This window comes from Panthera uncia (genome assembly GCF_023721935.1).
Source record: "Panthera uncia isolate 11264 chromosome A1 unlocalized genomic scaffold, Puncia_PCG_1.0 HiC_scaffold_17, whole genome shotgun sequence".
Classification (NCBI taxonomy): Eukaryota; Metazoa; Chordata; class Mammalia; order Carnivora; family Felidae; genus Panthera; species Panthera uncia.
The window spans coordinates 108,225,844-108,245,752 of NW_026057577.1; positions in this window are offsets into that span (position 1 = coordinate 108,225,844).

Here is a 19,909-nt window from a genome sequence, read left to right on the forward strand (position 1 = left end):
TTCATTAAACAAAAAATGTGTTTTCTCCCTCTGGCCCAGCAGGATAATGGGCTCCTTCCAAATAAGAGCAAGGGAAATGATGTTTCCATTTTGTTACAAATGGAAATGACGTTACATTTTGTTACAAACAAAATGATGTTACCTTTTGTTTGTTTGTTTCTTTGAGGAATCTAATCCTCTATGGAACATCAAACTTCATCAAGTTTGTGGAATCTGATTGGTATCCGGTGAGCTAATGTTTGAAGGGGAGCAATCTTAGAATAGCGTTATGTTAGACCCTTGTCACATAGATATTAACCACTACTGGGCACCTTTGGGGTGTGCACTAGGGGGTTTCAAAGATGCAAAAGGTGATGAATCCTTATCCCTGTAGGTAAGGTTTAATTCTCTTGTATGTTCCCATAGCCGCATGTGCTTTCCTCTTTGTGACTTTTCTCACAGTTGTAATTACTCGTGGCATTATCTTCTAATAGTCGACTCTGATTCTATGAAGGTGAGCACCGCAATTCAATCTGTTTTAGCTGCCGTGACTTGAGCCCTGTGCCAGAACAGGACTGAACCTACTACTGTATTATATTTACCCGAGTTGAATCCAATCACCATCACAGATTTAATTATCACTTGAACACTTACCTTGTGCAAGGCATGGTGCTCTATGCTGTAGGTTAGAAAGAGACTGAACAAATCCCACTCTTTACTGAGCTCTGAACTCACAATTTAGTGGGAAGACAGTCAAGATATGTAATATTTATTATACTAACTAAATGATAGTAGCCTACTACTGTGGGTTATGTATTGTTAGATGGTAATTGTTTGATAACTGTGGCCACTGTTGATTGAACACCTATCTTCCCAAGTGTGTTATATGCATTTTGTGATGCCAGTCCTCTATCCTGCCCCAGATTGTGATCATCTGTTTTTAGAAATGACAACCAGAACTGTTCTAGGTCACACAACCACTAAGTACCAGATACAGGATTTCAACCTAAGCTGACTGCAAAGCCAAAGACCCGCTCCTGAAGTACGCTTCTTTGGGTGGTAATCTCTGCGCCTCTATTAGAAGGGACAACGAACACAGATTTGAGGGTTGGACTCCCACAGGTCTTCTGGGGGAGGTGGTACCTCAGAGAAAGTTTCAAGGGGTCAGGAATTATTAGCCAGGTGAAATCTTTGAGTTAGTGGGAACTGCACATTCAAAGTAGAGAGTATAAAAGATACATTTCAGGAAATGTGGGTAGTAGATAGATACAAGGCTAAATCACAAAAGAACATATTTACTGGATGATGGGAGTTTATTTTATTTTATAACCATGAGAGGAGTTTAAGCTGAGGGCCTCATGTAGTCAGATGTATGTAACCAGAGCATTGGGGCTGGGGGTAAGATTTTGGAGAGAGGAGTAATGGGAACTTCATTCCTTTAGCATCCATCTAACAGATATTTGTTGAAACTCTATGTGCTTCTAGTACAAGGCCTCTGCTCTGTGAAGATAGGCAACTAACAAGTGAGTAGATAAGGCATTTTAGGACTGTGATCCTTTCTCAGATGGGAACAGACGAGATGACCGATGTGGTAGAACGTGATCTAGAGAAGGTGCCTTTAGCCGGGGAAAGTGAAGAGCACTTTTGAGGAGAGGGTGGTTCATTCCAGGTGACATCTTAAGAATGGGAAAGGGGCCAGTCACACCCTCAAGGCATGAGACGAGCAAGTGCAAAGGGATAAGTCCAAATAAGGATGAGGAATCGGAAGGAGACACCCACAGGTGTGGTGTGACAGGAACCTTGAGGGGGATTGAAATGAAATTCAGGGCCACATAAGCCACGGAAAGCAGGTGATCTACAAAGCTTAGTGAATTGGTCAGATTTACCTTTGAAAATAATTACTTTGTATGTTTGAAAGATTTTTTTCAGTTGCAATGACAGTGGTTCAAGCACAGTAGGGTTAGTTCTAGTGCAGGAGGAAAAAGTGGAAAAGGCAGCCCGAGGCTGACATGGCAACTTTCTGAAATCAGCAGGAACCTAGACTCCTGGCTTTTTGCTCTGGTATCTTTAGCCCTGACTTGCATCCTCACATATACAAGATGGCTGCTAGAGCTCCCACATCCCTTCCACACAGGGGGCAGAAGGGAAGAGAGAAGGACCCTAGGATCATATGATAACTGTCTGTCTGGCTGTATGTCCATTCTTGGAAGTTTTGTCCTCTGACTCCCGAATAATTAGATACTAAAAACTGCAAGAGAGACAGAAAATACATCCTTCCAAAACTAAGCACGTTTCTATCCAGAGGAGAACATACTTCTATTACGAAGTAAGAATACTTATTGGAAAGGCAACCAGCATTTCCTGCTATAAAAGCTGTGTGGCGAATAGATTGTAGGTGGTAAAATATTAAAAAAGAAAGGGACCGTTGTGATCCAAAAGATGTAGAAAACCATTTTTCTTTTGCTGAAACTAGTATAGAAAGGAGGGTGGTTAGGGGAAAAAGTTAAAGATGGAGAAAATAATAAACTCGATTTATTCTGAAGCCAGAATTAACACGATTTACAGAGATTTCCCCCACTTAGGCATGCAGTCAAAGAATTGAGGGTGGCTTCTTGATTTTTAATTTTTTTTAATGTTTATTTTTGAGAGAGAGACAGAGTGCAAGCAGGGAGGGACAGAGAGAGAGGGAGACACAGAATCCCAAGGAGGCTCCAGGCTCTGAGCTGTCAGCACAGAGCTTGATGTGGGGCTTGAACCCACAAACAGTGATATCATGACCTGAGCTGAAGTCGGATGCCCAACCGACTGAGCCACCCAGGCGCCCCTTCTTGATTTTTAACATGTTAATTTCTTTCTTACTGGTGTTAACAAGTGAGAAGGAAAAGATGAAGAAATTGACTAGGTAGGAGGAGAACTGTGACTTTATTTATTCGTTTGATTTATAATATCACTTCTGTTTTCTGGGAAGGAAAGTACCTGATAGTCAAGTTATCTGCAGATCTAAGTGCTTTCTCTGTGAAAAGGCTCTCAACAAAGTAAAAGGAACTCTTTACAATCTCTTTCAAAACTTGAGATTCATGCCATGCTAGGTTTTATGCATTTGACAGCTCCCAATGTAGATAAACTCTGTAATTGTTTGGTAACAGTCTCATCAGTGTTAAAAAGAAAAAAAAAAAAAAAAGATGCAATGCTATGCAAATTTGAGGAGAGGGGGCCATTTTAGCAGCTTTCAATCTATCTGACTAAATGTAATTTAAAATTTCCTTATGTCAAATACAGCCCAGCAAATACTAAACATTATTGTCATGAAGCAGAGAAAATCAGGTTAGCCAGCTTATGAGTCTGGATAGATTGACAGGCCTTGAAATTCGAATTCAAATATTTAGAAGCAATGAAGCACATACTTCCAGATCGTCATGGCTCTGAAGGGGTTTACAGTGTAGTGAACTGAAATATTAGCCAAGAAATGTATGCACACACAGTACAGTATAATTTGTTTTTAGCACAACATTTGTCAGACTTCCACCTGGGGACGTGAAGGACCACATAGTTTTTGTTTTTTGGTTTGTTTTTCAAGAAGGACAATGGCACACAGAGCCCTCATAGATTTATGTTAATTGAAGGCAGGTAATTACTGCAATGTCCTCGACACAATCAGACTGTGGCCAAAAGGCTCTGGGTCAGTATTTAGAAGACTTGAGTCTGATCCTTCAAACTTAAAGGTTCACTACTTCCAAGCTTTGTGACCTTGGAAAAGCCGTTTAAGCTCTCTGAGCCTCAGTTTTCTCTTGTTAAAATTGGAAATACTTTTATTACTGAGCTCTATAACAGTAATCCTACCATGGATACTTTGTGTGGGACAATATTGAGATATTCATGTTAATGAGAAACTGAGGGCTTAGTGGGGTGAGGAAAGTCCTTTGAAATAACTAGTTTTGCCACCTCTCTTGTTATTAATAAATTTGATAACCCCGTAGTTAGAATAAAAATGATAATCTAGCCTCCTGATGAGCGAATTCAGCCTATAAATACACTCCAATACATGTGTATGTACATATACATATATACACATATATGTACATAAGCCATACATATATACAAATACAAACACACCAAATTGACCAACTGAGCCTGGCTTTTACCCACAAATACACATATACAATTTCTTCTTGTATGGCATTGTGTTATAATGATTTTTAAAATTTGAATAAGTTGTGCAATTGCTGGGTCATAGGGTAGTTCAATTTTTAATTTTTTGAGGAAACTCTGTACCATTTTCCAGAGTGGCTGCACCAGCTTGCATTCCCACCACTGCAAGAGGATTCCCCTTTCTCTGCATCCTTACTAGCATCTGTTGTTTCCTGAGTTGTTCATTTTAGCCATTCTGACAGGTGTGAGGTAGTGTTTCTTTGTGGAATTTATCTGACAGATACAAAAATGCTGATTTGAAGGGGCACATGCACCTCAATGTTTATAGAGGTGCTAGCAACAATAACCAAATTATGGAAAGTGCCCAGATGTCCCTCGACTGATGAATGGACAAAGAAGATGTGATACACACACACACACACACACACACACACACACACACACAATGGAATGCTACTCAGCAACCAAAAACAATGAAATCTTGCCATTTGCAACAACATGGATGGAGGTAGATGATATTATGCTAAATGAAATAAGTCAGCTAGAGAAAGACAAATATGATATGATTTTACTCTATGTGGAATTTGCGAAACTCAACAGATAAACATGGGGGAAGGGAAGGAAAAATAAGATAAAAACAGAAAGGGAGGCAAACCATAAGAGACTCTTAAATAGAGAACAAACTGAGGGTTGCTGGAGGGGAGATGGATGGGGGATGGGTTCAATGGGTGATAGTCATTAAGGAGAGCACTTTTTGGCATGAGCACCCAGTATCCTATGTAAATGATGAATCACTGGGTTCTACTCCTGAAGCCAAGACTACACTGTATGTTAACTAACTTGAATTTAAATAAAAAAATAAAAATTAAAAAAAATATGGAAGGTAATATGGTTGTAAAAAAAAAAATCCAATCAGTTGCCAACTAACTTCATACAAATACACAGATTCCTGGCTACCTCAAAAGATCAGCAATTCCTAAATGGCTTATCTTTTTAGGTTGGCCTAGTTACTTATTCACGATAGTCCCTAAATCTCACTGTGGGTTTAACTTTGCCTACCTGACCCCTGAAGACCCTCCAGTTTTCTGTGTTTGAGTTAGAGTGTGATTTGACAAAGGGCAAGATGCACCCAGTTCTCTTTTGATAATGTTAGCTAGTCCTTTTTGTCCAGCTATTCATTTTTGAAATAGGTGAAACTTTTGTGGGATGGGCTATTCAAGACCATATGGCTGAGAATAACCACTTCAGTATTTAAATACAATTTGTTTATAATAATGGAAGAGAATTTGAAATGGCCAAGAGAGATGATTCACCATGGTAAGAGCATCATCTCTGCAGCCTTTTATAGCAAGGGAAGTAGTTTGCTAAACTTTCTTGAAATAGGCATAGATTTGCCTAGGGCCAGTCATGCTCTGCTGTATCCTTCCCCCTTTGAGATAAAAGGTGGAATCTTCTGAAGCTTGCACATTCATAGTGTTTTTAATTATTGACCTTGACCAACCGAGCCCTGTTTTTAAGCTTTGACTCAAAGTCAAACCAACAGAGTCTCTTCCAATGTAGTGAATTAATATTTATGTAAGACAGGATTTTATATAATCAAAAAAACATTAGGGAATTAAATGCAGAAGCAGCACAATACATATTCTCTTATCAACTAAAAGTGAGTTTATTTTAAAACAAACTTGCTGCCTATTTAGCATCACTTAAAGCAGTGGTTCTCCATTAGAGGTGGCTTTTGCCCCCTGGGGGATATTTGACATTGTTTGAAAATATTTTTGATTGTTCAGACTGGGGAGGTTATACAGGCATCTGGTTGGTGGGGATCAAGGGTGCTGCTGAATACCCTACAATGTGTGGGACAACCGCCACCACCCCACTACAAACACTTATGTAGTGCAAAATGTCAATAGAGCTGAATTTGAGAAACCCTGTGTAAAGGATATATCTTTTGCAGAAGCCTTATTAAATTCAGAAGAAATTTAGCACAGGTTTACATTTCCGGTTAAGGGTGAAATGTAATTTGTGTGCTGCACAGCATTCCTTATCCTCCAAATTATTTAATGATAATTGAGGTCAATTTGAATTGTATTAACTTAGCTAAACTAGAACTATGCTTTCCAGAGTTTTGTTTTTTACATGGTGATGAGTTAGCATGGGCCACCAGAAATCTTTTGCATGAAATTTGGAAATTATAAATGGAACTATAACCACTTTGGCCTCATACGCTCAGAAAGTTGCACCAGGCCACATGGCACGATGGCATCTCACACAAAGTAGCATGGATGCCAATGACCTGACTGGTCCAGATTAGCAGCTGAGCCTGTAGCAGTGAAAACTCCCAATGGATCCTCTTTCTGCTTCTTTCATTTTTGGGCCAGGTGCATGTTGCTGCATGATGAAGGGTAGACAGGTTTTCAATTGTCTTGGGTGCATGTGTAAGTTGGAATGGAATTATAAGGTCTCTGTGTTTCACTTCTTGAGGAACTTCCAAACTGTTTTCCAGAGTGGCTGTACCATTATACCTTCCCACCAATGAGATGAAGTGTCTACATTCCCCACATCCTGACTGAAAGTTATCTGTCTTTTTGATTTTAGCCATTCTAGTGGGTAGGAATTGGTATGTCATTGTGGTTTTAGATTTGCATTTTCCTAATGGCTAGTAATGTTGGCCATCTTTTCTTAAGCTTATTGGCTAGTTGCATATCTTCTTTGAAGAATTGTCTATGCAGATTGGGTTATATGTCTTCTTATTCTTGAGTTGTAATAGTGTATGTTACTTATCAGTCTCTTATCAGAAACATGATTTGCAAAAATGTCCTTCCATTCAGTGGGTTGTTTTTTCACTTTCTTGATGGTGTTCTTTAAGACACAAAAGTTTTTAATTTTGATGCCAAGTTTATCTTTAAAAAAATGTTTTTTAATGTTTATTTTTGAGAGTGATAGAGACAGAGCACAAGCAGGGGTGGGGTGGGGTGGGGTGGGGTGGGGTGGGGAGTTGGGCAGAGAGAGAGAGAGACAAAGGATCTGAAGCAGGCTCCGGCCTCTGAGCTGTCAGCACAGAGCCTGACGTGGGGCTTGAATTAACCAACTGTGAGATCATAACCTGAGCCAAAGACTGACATTTAACCGACTAAGCTACTCAGGCACCACCAAGTTTATCTTTTGTTATTTTTGCTTTTGGTGTCCTATCTAAGAAACCATTGCTTAATTTGAGGTTAAAAAGATTTACACGTTTCCTTCTAAGACGTTTATAGTTTTGACTTTTACATTTAGATATTTGATCCCTTTAGAATTATTTTTTTTGTATATAATACAAAGTAGGGGCCATCATCATTCTTCTGCATTTTCCATTTGTCCTGAAACTATTTGTTAAAAAGACTGTTCTTTCCCCCATTGAACTGGCTTGGAATCCTTGTTCAAAACCAATTGACTATACGGGAAAATTACTTCTAGACTCTTGATTATATTCCATTAATCTATATGCCTTTCCTTATACCTGTACCACACTGTCTGGGTTACTGTAGCTTTGCAGTAACTTTTGAAATTGAGAATTGTGTCTTCCAACTTGTTCTTTTTTAAAGATTATTTTGGGTATCTGTATTTCTTGAATTTTCATATGAACTTTAAGATACTTTTGTCCATTGATGGGGAAAAGTGTGTTTTTTAAGCCACTAAATTTTGGGGTAGTTTGTTACATGGCAACGTAGAACTGCTATACAGCTAATCCAGGGCTGTTCAGGTGAAATCTTCTTTACGTATTGAAAATTAGACACTTAACAAGCAAACAAGTGTAGTCTGCATGATGTGAGGGTGGAACCTATAGTGGGAATAAGAGATGTTTCTTGCCCTTTCGTCTCTTGTTTTACATTCCTGTCTCTTTTTAAATGTCTATAAAAATTGGTTTAGTGCATACATAGCTCAAATATACATGAATTAGGGCCTTTGTTCGTTGTGCATTTAATCTTGTTCAATTTAATTTTGACAGAGTGAGTGTGTGTAAGCAAGGGAGGGGCAGAGAGAAGGAGAGAAAGAGAGAGAGCGAGAATGCCAGGCAGGCTCTGTACTGTGAGCGCAGAGCCCGATGTGGGGCTCAAACTCACAAACTGTGAGATCATGACCTGCGCTGAAATCAAGAGTCCAAAGCTCAGTGACTAAGCCACCCAGGTGCTCCATTGTGCATTTAAATAGAGGGTCAGGGGACTTGGACAGGGATGTTCCTGACTATATCTGGTAATATGTTGAAAAATTTTACAGGTCAATAAGGACTTAAGAAGCGATAGCTTTAATCTTAAAGACTTGTCTCTTTTTGGACACTTTCTAATGAAAAGTTTGTTTAATCTTCCTGAGGATATGAGATATTCACGTTAAAAGCTCAGGGTCTCAAGTCGGCTGGAAATTGAAGTCAGTCTTGTTTACCATTTATCAGATGTCTGATTTAGGCCAAGTGCAGGACCTGTCTAAATCCCATCTTGCTTCTCTGTAAGAGAGGGATTCTAATAGTACCCACCTCAAAGTGGTTTTTATGAAGATTGAACCACATAGTTCCTGTAAGCACACAGCAGATGCTCGGTCCATAAATAGTAGCGGTTACTCATGTTAATAGCTTACGCACCCAAACCAAGATAAACCCACTTTATATAAACCAAAATGGAGTAATCTGATCTTGTGAAAGAAAGAAATTTAGAGATGATTTGCATAACCCAAAGAGGCCTTTAAACAAGGGGCTCCATTTAGAATACAGATGGTATATGATATTATTTCAGGAGCATTCAACTTTTGTCTAGACTCTGTCTCCAACTGCACTGTACATTGAGAAAGTTACTTCTCATCTTCTGGAACTCTTTATTTACACTGAGGGAGTCAGGCAGCAGCCATTTCTTAGATCTTTTTCTAGTTCTGGGGTGCTATAATGAAACCTACTTGTTAGAATGGGGAGAGGGCTCAGGGGAAAGAACCAGAGGCTTAAGTGTTGGGAGGGGTTGCCTACTTATCAATCAAGTGCAAATAGTCCTGTGAATTCTAATGGAAGTCCATTTATTTTGCATACACATTGGTCTTATAAAATGAGGCATGCTGCAATGCTATTTAGATGCTGGCTGCACACCTCTGAGAAAATACATAACCGATATTATTTTAATATGAAATGACAACTTGAGTAAATTAGATGTTGACCATGTAGTTTTTTCACGACATGGGTAAAGACTGATGGATATACTTCTTAAGAGGAAAGGACAGAGACTCAGGTTCAGGCCTCTACCATCCCTGCCTTCCACCATCTCAACATGCCTGTCCTTCTCTGTTTATTTGCAAAACATTGCTGTTCATTTGTGAGGCTAGATAAATGCACGACAAATCAGAAAGTCTTGAAATGAGGTAGGTGACCTGTAAGTATTTTAGTAACTGACAATAATGCATTAGTCAGGGCTCTCGATTATAAACTCAAATCATCTCTGGAAAAAAAAAAGGAATTTATTAATTCAGTTTTTAAAAAGCCAAGGGGTATAATACTTTAAGCACAGCTGAAAGTGGAGGTTCAAATGATGTGACTCTTATGTTATCAAGTCTCCTCCACCCCCATGTATTTTAGTTCTTCCTCTGTTGGCTTTATTCTCAGGCAGATTCTCTCCATGTAATACATTTGCCTCAGCTGAGTACTGTGCCTGTTACTGAACAAATTTCTGTGACTTTGCCTCTCCAAGCCTGGCCTTATGCTTCCCTGAAGCTTAGGTATAGGGTAAATTTATCCTTACTCTGTCCTAACAACTAAAAAATTTACACAGTCTGAAAGTGGAAAAGATGGCTTTTATTAGCAGGAGATATAAATGCTGGGCAATAAAAACAAAGTTTCAGGGGCACCTGGGTGGCTCAGTCAGTTAAGCCTCTGACTTCAGTTCAGGTCATGACCTTAACCGCTTGTGAGTTTGAGTCCCGCATCCAGCTCTGCTCTGACAGCTCTGAGCCAGGAGCCTGCTTCAGATTCTGTGTCCCTCTCCACCTCTTCTGTCTGTCTGTCTGTCTGTCTGTCTGTCTCTCTCTCTCTGTCTCACAAATAAAACATTAATTTTTTTTTTCACTGCATAGAGTATATTTGGGCATGTTTTGCTGTTTGTTTATTTTTCCTGTTAACTGGGTTTTCCTATGCTTTCGTATATGAGGTAAAAGTACTTACCTAGGGTGGCACACTGGTAGGAGAGCTGGGAAGCAAATTTACCTTGTCTTCCACTTTAAAGTCTTTCAACTGTCATACACTGTTACCCTCAACAAGACAACCAGATAATTTTTTTTTCTTTCTGAAGGAGTGCTGATGATCTAGAGGATGTGTAGAGAAGAGTGAGAAGGATCATCAGAGAGCTGGAAAACACAGTGTGCAAGGAATAAGAAAACCAACTGGAGGCATTGACTGAAATGAGAGAATCCTGGATAGAGCTGGGGCAAATAGAGGGGCTGGAAAAGATAGTGGAAGGTCTCTCTCGGAGGAAACACTGGAGCACCATGATTCTCAATGGGTAAAATCTGCATAAACAAAGATTGTGGTTTAACAAAAAGAACCACTTCCGAGTAGTCAGAGCTATTGAGGAACAGAATAGAATTTCTAGGACTATGAATGCTCCATCAGTTTTCAGAAAACCTAGATGAATATTTATTAGGAATTCGGTAGGATAGCACTGTCTAAAAGAAATATAATGCAAGCCAGATATGTTAGTTTACATTTCCAGGTGACTGCATTAACAAAGGAAAAGGAAACAAGTGAACTTAGTAACCTTTAACTCAATGTAGCCAGAATACTATCATGTCTGTTGTTACTACAAAAAAATTTGAGACTTGAATATTTTTTTAATTTTTAAAAAATTTTTATTTATTTTTGAGAGAGAGACAGAGTGCGAGTGGGGGAGGAATGGAGAGAGAGGGAGACACAGAATCCGAAGCAGGCACCAGGCTCCAAACTGTCAGCACAGAGCCTGACGCGGGGCTCGAACTCACGAACTGCGAGATCATGACCTGAGCTGAAGTCGGCTGCTTAACCAACTGAGCCACCCAGGCGCCCCATTGATTATTTTTTTTTTTATACGGAGTCTTAAAAATTTGGTATGCTTTTTACACTTCCAGGTAGTTCAAATCTAGATGTGCTTTATTTCAAGTTGCTCAGTCACAGCTATATTTGGTTAGTGGCTATGGTACTGCAAACAGTAGCTCTGGAAGTGGAGAGAAGGTGCTTGTAACCTTTGAAGTCCCTTTCAGCCCTGACTGTATCTGAATCTGTGGGAGGAGCAGCTATGGTCAAATCCTTCCCTTTTGAAAAACCTTCAGTAACTTTCCAGTACTTGAAGAAAAAAGTGTAAACTTTGAGTCCTCTGATTTATGGTCTAATAGACTGTAATGTTTGCAAGGTCAGGGACTATGTCTGTCATGTTCATTTTTGTTTCTCGGGGCTAAACATAGTACTGGTTGCAAAGAAAGTTCTAAAGTATTTTTTGGATGAATGAATAATCTGAACTTCACCTTTCTCTCTAGTTTGTGTCCCTATTTTTCTCTTGCATGTACCTGATGCGACTTAAATGCACCTCCCATATTCTTACACTCTTACTAATCAGAATGGTTCTCTTTACACCCTTCTTTGGAAGGAAGATGTTAGTCTCTTTAGATAGGCAAACTTTGACACCTCAGTGAGAATCAAATTTCCTTTAGAACAAGGGCTCCAGTACTGATGAAGTGTTGGATAGTCCCAGGCCTTCTGTCTCTCTAAATGGCCTTGTTGCAACTCTTCCTTCCACATGAGCCTGTTGACCAAGACTAGGTCCAGTTGAAGAGATCTCTTATTCTGTGAAACCAGCAGCTTAGACCAGATGATCTCTTTCAATATTTTCTTCTCTTGGAGTTGCACAAAGGTGAGAGCATTTGGCTCAGGGGAAAAGTAGGTTGGATTTTTCATCTTGAGTTCTTATATGCTATTTTAACCTCAACACTTTGGACTACATGACCTTGAATGTGGCTTTGAACCTCTGTAGACTCAGTTTCTCTGTTTACAAGTTGATAATAATCATTGCTGTTGCAATTAAAATGAGGAATATGACCTGTTTATTCTCTCTTGTCAGCAAGTCCCTGTGCTAGCTCTAGAGTCACTTGCTTAGGTTGAAATCTCTATTTCTTTTTTAGCTGAATGACTGACTTAAATAAGTTAGTCAACTTCTGAGCTTCAGTTTTTTACCATTTTTTTAAAGCAGGGATCATAGGTTGGTTGCCATAATTAACTATAATCATGTAAGTACATAGCATTTATAAATGCTTTTGTAAAACGTTTATGTAAATCCCAGCTAACATACAGTGTGATATTAGTTTCAGGAGTACAGTTTAGTGATTCAATACTTGTATACAACACCAAGTGCTCATCACAACATATGCAGTCCTTAATCCTCATCACCCACCAAAACATTTGCCATGTTTTGTTGCTATCGGTGTAGCCAAAAGAACATGACTTATGCAACATGTGGCTATCTCTTTGGGCTCTGAGCCTCACTTGATTTTAGAAAGAGAGACCCTGCAAACACTCATCCATGCTGTTCTTCCAGGGTTGTCGGGAGGATGACAAAGCTACAGACAAAGGCCTTTGTGAATCACAAAGCACCATACTGCATGTGTTGTAATAGCAAGATAGGTATCTTTGTGATCTATAAGTTGGGCACATGTTCCTACTAGATTTCCAGCTCCAGGAGGACAGGCTTTTTCTGTTTCTGCTCTGTACTTGAGCCCTCATTGCCAAGCACTGTGCCTGGCACACAATAATTGCTAGCTGGACAAGCATGGGACATGATTGCCCATTGGTATTTGGCAGCAGAAGTGGAAATTTCTCTCAATACAAGGAAAAAATCCAGGGTCTCCTGTTATCCTTTTCTCTGAAAGCACAATCATACCATTGGAAGAGCTACCAAAATAGAAAATGAAATCATTTGAGTAAAACACTTTCTATGGGATTAGAGACCTTTGTTTCAGATTAGCTCACATCCTATTAAAACTTTGGAGAGGGAACTATTTTAGAAGCCAGGTGGCATTATGCAGCTTATGTTTGCTTATCTTTTCATTTCCTCTCTTTTTTAGTGTCTAAAATTATTTGCATAATAACAGATTCTTTGTTTTCGTGGAGTTCAGGTTTCAGCCTTAGGCCCCACATGAATTCGAAAATCCTAGGATTGTGACATCAGAATCATTTGTGTGGAAATGCCTTGATGACCCTGAGTAGACTTGGACCTTGTTCTGGTTCAGACGCTGTCTTAATGCTAATGTTGTCGGTGATTCATCTTGTTTTTCGTTTTCCTAATGATAGCTGAAGACCTGGATCTCCACGGCATTGTCTTTCTGATGGGTGGAATAAAGAAGAAATGGATATTAAAACATAAGGACAAAGACATAAAAAAAAAAAAACAACTCATAAGATAGGGTGAAAACAGACTGGTGTGGATAGCATAGCAGTTTTGGGGGTAGGATGGGGAACAGGGGCTAGTTTCCACTTTTTTTCCAAATGATGCCCATTATTTATAAATAGTTTAAGTTTTTGTTGTGGAAATGGACTCTGCAAGCAAAGGTCTTAGCATGGGTCATGGTTCTAACTGGAAGTCTCTCTAGTGGTCATCTTACTACTCCACTCATTTTGGACATTTCTTTTATAGCATCCTGATGAAGTTCATGAAATCATCAACAAAAACCACATGCGTTCTTATATTCCCACAGTGTCTGAGACCCTACATTGTGGATTGAGGATACCACAGTAAATAAGAGACATGTTCCCTGCACTTCTGGAGCTTACTATCTGGAGCTTATCCCCCTGAATGGGGCAGGCAGGCATTAACCAAATTATTCTATAAATAACTATGTGGAAGTTATCAGAATATTGTGATATAAAGGCAGAGTACAAGGTGCAACAGGAAAGAGGAAAGAAAGTGTGGGCCTGAATTACATCATGAGATCTAGGAAGGCTTTTCTGAAAGTCAAAGTCTCCTGAAGCCAGGTGAAGAATGGAGGGTGGAATCTTCCATAAAGGCAGATGTGTCAGTATGAAATCCCTGGGACAGACGTGTGGTGCTGACTAGGAAGAGGAGGATCTGGGTGGCTCAAGAGGTTGCAGAACCTGCAGGGCAGAGTGTTGGATAAGGCTGTAGGAGTAGGCATGGGCCACATGGGGCAGAGTCTTGCAGGTATGATAACTTTTGACTTTCATTCTGAGTGCAATGGGGAATCATTCATTGGAGGGTGTAAGGTGGAGGGGTAACTTAGTAAGATTTGCTTCTTAAAGAACATCAGACTGGATTCCCCATAGTGAGGTTACTTCTTCACAGGGAAATTATTTTCTCAGGCACTATAGTTAAATGCGACAGATAATACTCACTTTGTAGGGTTTCCTCCATTGGGCTGCAGAACAATGGTTCTCATTGTTTTTGAAGACTGTTTTATCAGCCAGGTCGGGGTAGCATAATGGATAGATTCCAGCTTTGAGGTCAGACAAACTTAGACTTGGCCACGTTTTGCCTGGGTGACTGGAAGCAAGTATCTTAAGCTCACTGGGCCTCAGCTTTCTGGTTGGTAAAACAGGTTATGGTGAGGATTAGGTATAGGATTGTGTCTAAAGTGTATATACCAGAGACGAGTTACATCTTGGCTGCTGGGATCAGATTTAACCTGCAGGCTTAGAGAAATCATCATGCATGTCAGCCTCTTGGCAGGTAGCTAGCCAAGTACCTATCCATCCACTTAGAATAGAATTGTAATTGTTAAGAGTTCTCTGTCTCCTGAAATGCAGGTTGGAGACTTCCCCTGCCCCTATTCCCCAGACTTTGTATGTTGCCTTTTCCTCTCCCCACAAGGTGGACCTGGAATCTCTGTGTGAGTCTCCTTTCTCTCCTTCTTGAGTGTGGTCTCTTCCCTTTTTCTTCTCCTTTCCAGAGTATTGTATCTGTCCCTCCATCTCCCTCATTTCCTTCTTTTCCTTTCCCTTCCCTTCTCTTTCATTTTTCTCTCTTGTCTTTGGGTGGTGAGAATTCTGACCCCAGCTGACAGTCCTGCTCTCTTGTGGTCTCAGCAATACACAGAGGAGGTGGAGAGGCACGTTATTCCCACCTGAAACCACTGCGTATAGCTCTTGAAAGCACTTACCCTTTGCTTTGATCTGTAGCATATCAAATGATGGTTTCACTAAAACCAAGACAGATTTATTTTTCCCAGTTATTTCACAACAGGTGACACATATTCTTGTTTCCTTGGAAAAGAAAAATAATCTTCATTCCTTCAAATGCACAAAGGAAAATTTATTTAGCTACTTGATTCTTCCTTATTGGGCTTAAATATAAGTGCTTCCCTAATTTCCTTTTCACTCCTCAGAAAACACTATACTAGAGGTTATAGACATTAAGGTCTAATTCCTTAAAGAGTTTACATTTTAATGGAGAGAGACAGATACCACATGTACAACTGCCAAAATAATGATTTTATTGTAATTGAAAATTGTTAGGAAGAAAAGAGAGCTGAATATAACCTGGTCTTGGGAGCTCAGCAAGTCTCTACTTTGGCTAAGTACTATTTAACATAAATTAAGAATAGGTATGAAGCTTCTGTGAATAAAAAAGTAAGTGCTGGTGTTTCTATGTATGGAATGTAGTGATCCAGGGGGGAGGTTGGTGCCCTGAGCCAGTGGCTGGGGAAGGAGACTGAGACTGGACAATGGTTTAGTAACACTTTTCTGTAAGTCTTTCAGCAGTAAACAATGCTGTAATGCTTTCAGCAGTAACTAGTGATGAAGGGCTAGCCATCTAAGGAGTCTGAGAGAAAAGAAATATTAATCCGAGAAATGGTTAATTATGGCCGTTAAGTTGCTACACCCCTCCTTGTCAGCTACGGAAGCACAATTAAGAGGAATTGTTGAATGAAAAATGAGAGCTTATTTTCCTAGAGATTTGGTACTATTTCTTTGGTACCCAAAGAATCAAGAGCCCAAAAGCTGAAGAAAGAAAAATAATGTGTATTTAAAAATAAAGGGATAAACTACATGAGCAGCTGGAGAGAAAGTTTGAGTTTCTATGGAAACCTCTCCTAAAATGTCTCCCTCAGGCAACAGAGCCAACTTCCCAAATGCCAGAGAGAAGTAGAATATGGGTTGAAGCAATTCTCCCTGGGCTGTCACATTGGGTACAGCTCTGGTGGGTGGAAGGAGAGGACTTTGAAATGGGTCAAAGTTTCCTCACCTGATATTTCTCTTCTGGAGATGATTGGGTGCAGAGGAATTGGAAATCTGAGAGTGACAGGCTTTTAGGTATTTCCTTACAAGGTGCTAAGGCAAGGATGACCTGGATGAAAGACTGTTGCAAACAAAAATGGAAACAGAAAATTAATCTTAGAGGTCAGCCACCAGGACACGATGTATGACTCAATGATGAAATCAGAAGAATATTCTTGGAACCCATCTCTGCTTATAGCCCTATGAGATCTGTAGGCTCCCACCCCTCCAATACCACTTTGTATAATGCTTCCCCCTCATTCAGTTTCCCCATTCCCCTGCTGATCTTCAAAGGTACAATGCAAGTTCCTTCTTCAGTATTTGAACTTGCTCTTCCTTAATCTGTATTGCTTTCCCCCTCAGATCTGTGTGTGGCTGGCTCCTCCTCCTCTATCAGACTTTGTGTCTTCAAAGAGCCCTCCTTACCCCCTCTATCAAATGTAGCCCCATGTCTTTTTCATCCAGGGTATCTGTATCCTATTATTTGGTAATTCCATTTATACAATTTGCTATGAGCTGCTTTTTACTTTTTGTTTTAGCTGTTGATCAGCTGCCTCTCCTCAGAATGTAAGATCCATGGGAGCAGAAGAAGCCAGCTTCCCTGAGAGTCCTAGGTCTGACAAAAGTGTAAGCAGAGAGATGGTACTCAATACAAGTTGTATCAGTGATTCTTTTCCTCAAGAAACATGTGATACAGTTATTGTGATGATGACAGGACATGTACACTTGGCTTACATAATATTTCACAGCTCTGAGTGATCAAGGGTTAACTAAATTCCATGTCAGAAGGAAGAAATCTCCAGGTACAGTTAACATTAACAATAACAAAAAAAATATTAAAACCAACAAGAAGTTCCATTTATTGGATAATTTCTTTGTGGTAGGCTCTAATAGGTATTTTACATTTCATATCTATACCTGCAAAATAACCTCTTAAATAAGGATCCCCATTTCCTGGTTAAAGAAACAGGGTCAGAGAGGCTAAGATTGTGAAATTGGATTTTGAACTAAGTTTGGTCTAATTCTTAACTCTAGGAATGTACTATTTATTGTGGAGGTAGAATGTTTTTGGAGAGGAGACTTCAGCCTTGTCAAGACAGAGGATTTGGGTAGGGGATACATAGCTAGATCTTAGTGGTGTGGAGGGGAGGCATGGTCCACAGGTAATTTCTGAAAGGATGGAAGCAACAGTATGGGACTGGGGTGAGAAAAGCAACTGAGTACCTTGCATGTTGGCTAAGTTCCCAGACATGTGTGGGTCTCCTGGTTCTGGAACTGGAGGAGCCTAGGGCTAGAAGGTCTGGTTGGGGTGAGACATGTGGGGATATGATCAGTTAGATAGGGTTGGACTGGATGACATAAGATCCTTGAACTTTAAAACAAGGAGTTTAAATTGAATATAAAATACCTTACATGTATTTACAGATTTTCATTCATGTGAACCTACCTTACATCATATGTACATCTGTGGAATGCTTAGCAATTTGCAGAGAGTTCATAAGCTTCCATTTCCCTTTTCATGCCCAGGTATTATTATGCCCATTTTATAAACAGAGGCAACTGAGGTCAGAAGATTGTTGCTAGGTAAGGCCATCTGCGATGCTGGTTCTAGAACCCAACCTCCAGACTCTTGCTATTACTTTATTTTCTTCAGTTGAATAATTCCTGACGTGAAAAAATGTTCTTGATAGTGATCTAAAATATATATTGAACTTTTCTGTTTTACAGTTAAAAATTGCAGAGAAAAATCATGAATCCTTTCCATGAAATAAATGTAGATGTTAGTATTCATTCTTCAAAGCATGAGTAAATTTTGCAAGACAAAAAAATAAAAATAAAAATAAAAAGACACTATTTTCTTCTCTCCCAACTATTTATATTCTATCAAATTTAGTACTTTTGTCTAAGTAGTCTTACAGGAGAAAACACTAGTTTTATTGTGTTCTATACTTAGTCATCATGAAATTTTCCCCATTTTTTTCTACAAATTAGTCATTCTTCCCAGTACTTATTTTTATGATGATATTGGCAAGTCATAGAATCTCTAAGCCATCACTCCTGTTCATTCATTCTTTTTCTCCCTTCCATCTCTCCTATTCATGGTATCAATAATATCTTTCAGTCTACCTTTAGAATTTATTGTTTGCTCTAATAACATAGTGAATGTGAGAATACCATTTAAACTAGAAAACATCATGAAATTCTAAGCAATTGTTCTTTTTATGACTAGACCATAGTGAATTATTTATGTCTGCTCCTCGAACTATTCCCTGATGCATCTGGTTTTAGGTCCCTTCCTTGTCCTTTGATCATGATTGAATTTGTCAGTGTCTCTCTTAATTGCCAGTTTTAGAAATCATTCTTTATTGTTCTACACATTAGAACCCATCTCACTGGGTTCTAAGTGGCTGTATCATTGTGGTATTAGATCTTGAAAGGCATGAGGCAGTAGCCACAGATGGGCAGTTCAGGGGTCCTGTGGGACCACAGAAGTGTGTTTAATTTGCTTCATTTATTTAATTTAAAAATAAACTGTGAAGCAACTTTAAACCCCACAAGAATGCATATAAACATCTGTAGTTCTGACTTTTTTTAAAAAAGTGGAACATCTGTATTCCCACATACTGTCTTCAGATTCCTTATTATTAGCTAAGGCCTACTTCAGATGGGATAGGAGTTGTCTGTCTTGTAGATGCTCCACCACTTCCAGTTGTCTCCCTGAATTCAGGATCCATTGTCCATTCTCCTTTATGTTGAATCTGACCTGCTGTTTTTCCCACTCTGAAGAAATCTCTCTCTGAAAAGTGTGAAAATGGGAGATGAAAGAAGGCTGCCATGTTTCCAAAAAGGGAGACTCAATACTTGTTTCTAGTGTATGGAGAGAAAAGTTTTCCTTCTACTTTTCTAGGTTCTTTGGCTGGTCTGATAATTACATTGACCTAAGACCAGTGAACAGGAGAAAAACATATCTGTATGTACAGAAGCTCCATAACACCAAAGTGGACAGTTGTGGCTTCTATGCCATCCTGAGCTACAGAATGGGGTAGGGGCTGGGCTTTAAATGGGAGGAGGGTAATTTACAGGGTGATAAGAAGAACAGGGGATTGGTAGTTAGATGTTGTTCCTGCTGCAGACATAGGCCATTCAGATAAAAGTTGTCCTTAGCTCTGTATCTAAGCCAGGGCAGAGATAAAAATTCTTTTGCAAGAGAGCTAAAAGTTTTTCTTGAGCCTGCTGGATCTTGATTGCCTTCAGCTCAAAATAATTCACTGCCAAAGTGGCATATTTTGGGGTCACATATTCTTTTCCCTTCAGTAGAAATGAAGATGGCTTCTGTGTGTTTAAAATTCCACCTAAGTCTCTATCAGGTTTTCCTTACACTTGGCCAACTGTCATTCATTTACTTTGGTTGCCTGCCTCCTGGAAGTATTTGAGTTTACACCCCCACCCCCTCCTCATAATGTTTCAGCTTTGATTATCCTTTCTTTGGGGATGGGGGTGTGTGTCTAGTTGCTATATATA